The following is a 7,621-nucleotide window of genomic DNA, read 5'->3' on the forward strand; positions in this document are numbered from 1 at the left end:
AGCAAATAGGTTCAAAGGGGCCTTACTCCTAGAAAAAAATTATGTATATCTAAATAGTATGTCCTTATCTAAAAAGGTTTCATAAAATTCTATTGTGCGGTTTGAGAGGAGATGCGATGACAAACTTGCAGTAGTATATTGAAGCAAATAAGTTCAAAGGGGCATAACTCCTAGAAAAAGTTTGAATCATAATTTCCTGTCGATATGCACATCTGCATAGTATGTCCTTATTATCTAAAAAGGTTTCCTGAAATTTTGTTGGGCGGTTTGAGAGGCGTTGTGATGACAAGAAACAGGACTGATAGACTGGCTGATGGACGGACGGACGGGTCAAAAATGTTATACCCTGCGCCACTTCCTTGTGTAGGGTATAACAATAGGAAAATGGGGTGTCATTGTTTATGAGGAAACTCTTCACCAGAGACCAATTTACATAGAAGATAACAATTATGTCCCCGTACGGACTTAATCAATTACTATAATTATAAACTGATATACCACATAGTCAAACAAATCAAAGTCCCAGAAATTACGTTTTTTTTATATGACTGCACATAATGAAAATTAAAGTTGTGCATACTGAATGATCACTGGCAAGTATTTCAAGCATAATACGGATGAGAACATGCAGATAAGTATCAATTATGAAAGTTATGCAAAGTAAGACGGGAGCTAGATATATGGACTGCCATAAAAAAAAACGAATGGACAATTATGCTTGGTGCATGTGTAGGCAAAATTCCCCCTTTTTACCCTACGAGGCTTCGTATGTATACATCCAGCTGTTTGAACACCCTGTATAATCAAGGGGTCATCTGTCAGATTAGTCATATTTCTATGTTAACCATACGATATGAAAATAAGCAGATGTGGTATGATTGCCAATGAAACAACTATCCACCAAAGTTCATATTTAAAATTCAATATTATAAATTAAAAAAACATTATCTCCTTTTATCATCACGCATAGATCGATGATTAGTTATGCATTTCTTTGCCACGGTAAGATCAAATCAGTGTTCACAAACAAAATTGTCATTCACATTTTTTGCCGCATTGACATCACTCAACTATATTTGTGATCATTTGTTTTAATCAAGAACTTTCCTCATTAGCTTACCTTTTAAAAAAGCATTTCAAAAATTAAGATTAAAGTTAAAGTTTGCCAACATCACCGGCTAATATAGCGTTCTTCAGGGAGTAGCTTTTAAATTACAATCCAAACTTTTCCTGAACCTAGTAGTAGTATAGTTTTTTTTTATATATAAAGTCTTTAGTAGTGTTTGAGACTGCCCGGCACGATGCGGGTGTATGTCCTAGCAAAATCCCGACATGGTGAAACCAAAAATTTTGCGGTTCTCCGCAAAGCGTGCAGTATTTAGGAATTATATCATAGACCGATATATAAGGTCGGAATACTAGGCCAGTCCCGGTTACTTTTGACAGTGATGCATCCAGGGGGAGGGTTCCGGGTTCCCCCTTTTTTGGACAATCAATGCCTTTGAATGGGGAAATATAGTTGGAACACCCCCTTTTTGTCCTGGGTTGGGAACCCCCTTTTAAAATGGCTGGATCCGCCCGATTGATCGTTGCTGGATCCATTAGTCTATTTTAATAACATTCAGTGCTCTGATTCAATTATTTTAGTTTTAATGCTGATATTTCTTTTTTTTTAATATGGACTCGGTTGACATATTGATAGATACAACAGAAAATTGCAAATCAACAAAATAACAATTCACAAAATAAGTAATAGAAAAGTATCATAAAAATAGAAAAAATTGGTCCCGATGTCTTAGATTATAGGACTAAGTCTATTGTTCCGGAAATCATGGAATTGTGATACGAGAAAAATTATCAGATGATTTTCGTGCAGGTAAACATATCTTTAAATGAAAATGTTAAGTATTAAGTCTGTTAGAAAATTGACATGTTCAAATTTGTTTTGGTATAACTATAATTATCAAAATTTTGCAGTGGAAAAATATATCGCATACTCGGGAATAAACTCCTAAAAATACTTGGAAATAAAGATATTTCAAGTTTTAAATATATTTATGACAGAAACAAACTATTATAAAACGCCAAACGGATTATATCATGATAACAAACCCGCCCCGATGTTTTAAACCATACTATACGGGCAGAGACATATATACACATATATGTCTCTGATACGGGTCACAAGTTTACCTGTTTTTGAAAGCTGTACGATGACATGAAGTTGTTTACATCGCTATCATTTGTTTACACTTAATCATTGTGTCATTGGCAAAACATTTTCAAAAATAAATATCCACGACATCATTTAATTCAACTGGTATTTAAGTGAATTCAAAATATGGTACGAACGGACCCAAGAGGCGACCGTGTAAGATGAGAATGCGTTTTAGGAGCGAAGCGGCACCAAATACCGTCGACGTCATACATGTGACTTTGTCAGTATTTATATATTCTTTTTTTTAATGTTATGCTTAAATCATGTATATTTTTCTCCTTTTAAACTTTTATGCGAAAAATGAAGAAAGCACTGTGAATTTCTGACCGTTCGTATTTCCTGTTTTGAAGAACGTTTAGCGTCACTTGTTTACATCGTCAAGGGTGCTTTCATACACGCCCGCGTTCCAAGGTCGTCAGAGCTATTTTTGAGAAGACCCCTTAAAGCGACCGTTTCCAAGGCACTCGTCGTAAGAAACATGCGTTAAAATATGCGCATTGGTAAAGGGCCGAGCCACCTTAAGCGAAGACCTGTATCTATATAGATGTTAGTTACGACTGGTATAAATTGGTTGTTGCACAAATACTACCTAATGGTCATGTTTCCTTGTCACCATTCTATTGAGTTGAAATATCTCTATATAAATGTTCGATGTAGAAGCGTGATTGGTTTTTGAACGAAAGAAATCTCGGTATTACTGAAAAATATTTACACCAGGGTTTTCTATATCACAAACAAGTCAAAACATTTTCTAAATTTTATCATCGTTACAAGGACATCATTCATAACTTTAAATAAACATGCAAACATTTTATATGTTCACGTATATCACGTTCAATTTTTTATTGTTATATTTTTTACAAAGCACAAAAAATGTCGGCATTCGCCTCCAGAGCTAGCTAAACCTTGAAACAGACTTCTTCAGAAGGAATATCGTTGTCAGGTAATTAGAAATGATATATTTTGGTATTAATATTGATTCACTCATATGGTCGAGCACATTTATTATTAAATCCAATTGTTTACATTATATGAGTTATGCTCTTCTCATATTGTATGATGGTATAATACAAAACCAATAACGGGAGGGATTGTTCTTGATTTTTATATATTGAAGACATAATATCTAAATCTAAATGGAGCTGGCATGTCAGTAATTGTTTGTAGGCCTTTGTTAATGTATTTATGATTGTCATTTTGCTCAGTTTCTTTTGTTACCGCCTCTGACATCGGTCTCGGACTTCTTGTAAACTTAGTTTTACTACCAGTATTGTTGTGTTTGTTTAATCTATATTGGCTAGAGGTACAAGGGGAGGGTTGAATTCCCATTTTTGCGCCAGTCATTCAGTTATTATTCTTAATTTTAGTTCATTAATATGTTTTGAACTATAGTATGACGTCAATTTACACTGAACTAGTACACTTTTTTGTTATTGATTAGAGTCTGGCTGAATTACGCTTCTGGGTACAGGATTTTGCTCGCTGTGTTAAAGACAATTTGGTGGACTTAGTCTGTTTGTTGTTTACCCTGAAATCGGGTTGTTGTGTCTTTAACATATTCCACATTTCCATTCTGAATTATTTTATAATAATGTATATCAGAATATAGAAAAACAGGTCATCAAATTTCAATATACAGTCCTTGTAACAGTAGTTTTATCAAAATTTTAACAACAATATTTCGTCCCTATACTTTCTAAAAACAATAAATGTCTGATAAATGCATCAGAATCTAAAATGAAATATAGCACCTACCTCAAATTAAATATTATCCGAATTTGAAGCGTACACATAACGACATAATCTTTCCGTTGAAAGTGTCCACCCGTATGACGTCGTGTTATGCCAAGACGTAAATTTGGAATTTTATTAAAATTTTATTTTTATACATTTTCGAAGCTTTAGTGCATTTGTTTTATTTCTTTTTTTTTTTTTGGTTATATATACATTAGAACAGAAACAACTGTTATGCAATTGTTTTATAATCGCAATTTGCTGAAAATCCCAGTATCCCTGCAAGAATGTGTATCGCGCAGGAATAGATTACGAAAGTAGTTTCGGAAACATGGTTTATCGATGTGTAAACCAAGAGAAAAATTCGAATTGACCAATTTAATTCAAGTATTTATTGATATGCAAATGATATAAGAATTATTAAATTATAAAGAAAAAAGAATAATGGAAAAAATAGAAAATATAAAGAAAAATGGCATTCATGATTGCGATTTGTATATAAATATGCAACCTATTTTGTACCTGATCTACAGGCTGAGCTTGGTTTAAGTGATTGTTCACAATGTAGCAGTCCTCATGATTGTATGCCATCCTTTCCGGAAACCTTATTTATTTTGACTCTAATCTGATAAGTCTTTGCTTTTATTCTTAAATGTCACATGTTTAGCGGATAACTTAGCATACCAATTTTCAAGTCTGTTATTTTACAAACACGGTTAGCAAATGACCAAGGCCATGTTTGATGAAATATACATTTATTTTTGCTGTAAGTTAAATGGACGCATTGCATTTGTGCGCATTTGTTTTTTTCATTTACATGTTCGCGCATTTTTTTTACAGGTAGCATTTCTAAATACAAAAATTGATTGATTGTTGGTGTTTAACGCCACTTTTAAGCGCCTATTTTGGGCTATTTCGTGGCGGCCAGTTTTTATTTGGTGGAGGAAGCCGGAGTGCTTGGCGAAAACTGACAATCCTAGTCGAGTGTACCTGCACGAGCTGGGTTCGAACTCACAACCTTCGGTGTTGACTGGCTAGTGATAACAGCAGTAGAATTACAAAGTAAATGTGTCGAAAGGTATCAACTTTATTTATATTTTAAATTACATATTTTTCAAATTGAGTTTTAAGAAAAAAATGAGAAGTGATCACGAGAAATAAAGGAAGCGCTTAAGGTTACATTCAATTTTATTGTGCATTTTGAAAATGAGAAATAGCAAACAGAGTTTTAAATGAGCAATTCCAGAAAGTTCTGAATAAAAAAGTTGACCTAATACATGTTCCTAAAGCTATGGGCTTCAAATATTAAGTACGCCTCCTACTTGGTGAGGAGGTAATAAGACTTACGGAAAGGGTACTTGTAAATAGATAAATAAATAGATCAAAAAGTATAATTATATTTAACACTACATGTGTTTATCTAAATTTGCCTGTATAATGAATGCGCGCAAATGTAACAAATACCAGTGTAAACGTAATGATTTTTTCGCGCACTTATAAAGGATAATGCAAGCAATTACAATACACCAAGTTGAATACATATTTAATACTAAAACATAAGACGTTTTTCCTATGGCCTATTTTCTAATTTATTTTAAAATCTCTACATGCTGATAAAAGATAAAGTTAATGTAAATTCAAGTTAATGATGTATTACTATTAAAAATAATATTTATGTTTGTGACAAGAAATCAAACGGATGAAGATATCTGTGACATAAAAATAGACATGATATTTAATTCAACAAAATATATGTACTGCAGTTCCAACTAATGACACTGACTACATCATGACGTTTTATATTTAAATATCAAATGTATAGAGAATTTTGGCCTAATATGGGAACATGTAAATAAGGTCATAACATTAATTTAAACATATTTTATTGTTCAAAATGACAAAAGGATCAGACACAAGTTTTACAACTTGGTAACGTCTTCTCCGAAACATAACACTGAAAACGTATTTAAAATATTTATTTTTATTATTGTGGTTGCGAGGTTTGGGTATGTACTATATGTCACGTTGTTATATAATATTATGTTAACTCATTCAGAAATAATGCTATTCATTATATTTTATGAATGAAATAGGCGTATTTTGTTCCTGATTGTGACGTAATGAAGTAGTATTTCTGAGTGTTCCAAATAATAGGACGAGTATTATATTCAAAGACATCACATAATATTACAAAAACGAGATCTTCAATATTTGTCACGCGTAGCGGGTTATTTAACAGTGTGCACAACATTTTTAATGTTATTTCGAATAGACAGAAAAAATATTACAGTAATTACTAATAATTTAATTCTGAATTCTCTTTTAAACTGTAGAAAACCATGAAAAAACATTGATGACGTCACGATCATTTGACTAAATTATGTCTATGGGCTGATAACAAAATAACGTCAGCCAATCAGAAGACGCGTTACATCAGAAATTAAATTATACAAAAATAAATAATTAGCTAGGACTCACGAGAACATTAAACGGGGGTAAAATTAGTTTTTTCTAACCATCAATTGCATTAGAAAATATAATGAAAATGGCATAGCCAAAACACAGAAGTCCTAATGTGATATACATCTACACCCAGAGCACATGTTACGCTCATCTTGTGCTTAATGAAACTATTGCAAGAAAAAATGATATGCTTAAAAGAGAGGCGAAAAATATCAAAGGGACATTCAAGCTCATAAGTAAAGAATAAACAACGCCATGGCAAAAATCAAAATATGGAAATGGCAGACAATAATATACAAACCACAACATGGAAACGAACGAATGAACAACACAAAACCCACAAATAAACCGCGAGTGACCATTTTGCTCCGGAAGGGTAGGCAGATCATACTCTACATCAGAAGGTATCTAATCAGAAGTAGAAAAAATGGCTTTATAAAAACACTTGCATGAGTATATCCTTCGGTGCATAAATATCACTGTTAAAATCCCTTATTGGCTAACTATAGACACACGTGAAAACTTCTTTCAAAATCAAAAGCGATCCTCAATAAAAATAATATGTAGTATTATTGCCAATGAGACAACTATCAAACCAAGTTCAAATGAAGCAATCATAAACACCGGCTTTTCAAATCTTAACACCAGTGGTAAGTATCGTAACAATGCCTGTAAGATGTTCAATCTAACTCTAGAATGACAAGATGGAAAAAAATTTAATATCAAAATTTATCTCACTTTCACCATTCCCAACAATGATGTAAATTTTTCAGTAATTCCACCACATTATACTTAAGTCAAAAAGTAAACAGACATGAGATATCGTCGATGCATATTTTGTAGTGGGGGCATCGTTTTCCCCGGAATAACTGAAACTTTTCGACTTTATAAAAATAAACTTTTTTTCCTCAATAACTTACATGAACAAGAAAAGATTTTCGTAACTCAATGTTGAAATTATTTTTTCCCGAGTTTTCAACGGAAACAGGCTGTTTTTTCATGCAATATATAAATACACAATTTAAATCAAAACCAATGACCTCTAACCTTTCTTGTGTTAATTGGATTAAAAAAGCATAAATCTTGATAGTAAAATATTACACTTACTAAAGTGTTACCAATCTCAATTACAGAATAGAGAAGGACAAAAAAGGGGCGCTATCATATCAAGAAAAGAGACAAAAATAGGCCCCAAAAAAAGAAGAG

This window comes from Mytilus galloprovincialis, chromosome 12, assembly GCF_965363235.1.
Source record: "Mytilus galloprovincialis chromosome 12, xbMytGall1.hap1.1, whole genome shotgun sequence".
NCBI lineage: Eukaryota > Metazoa > Mollusca > Bivalvia > Mytilida > Mytilidae > Mytilus > Mytilus galloprovincialis.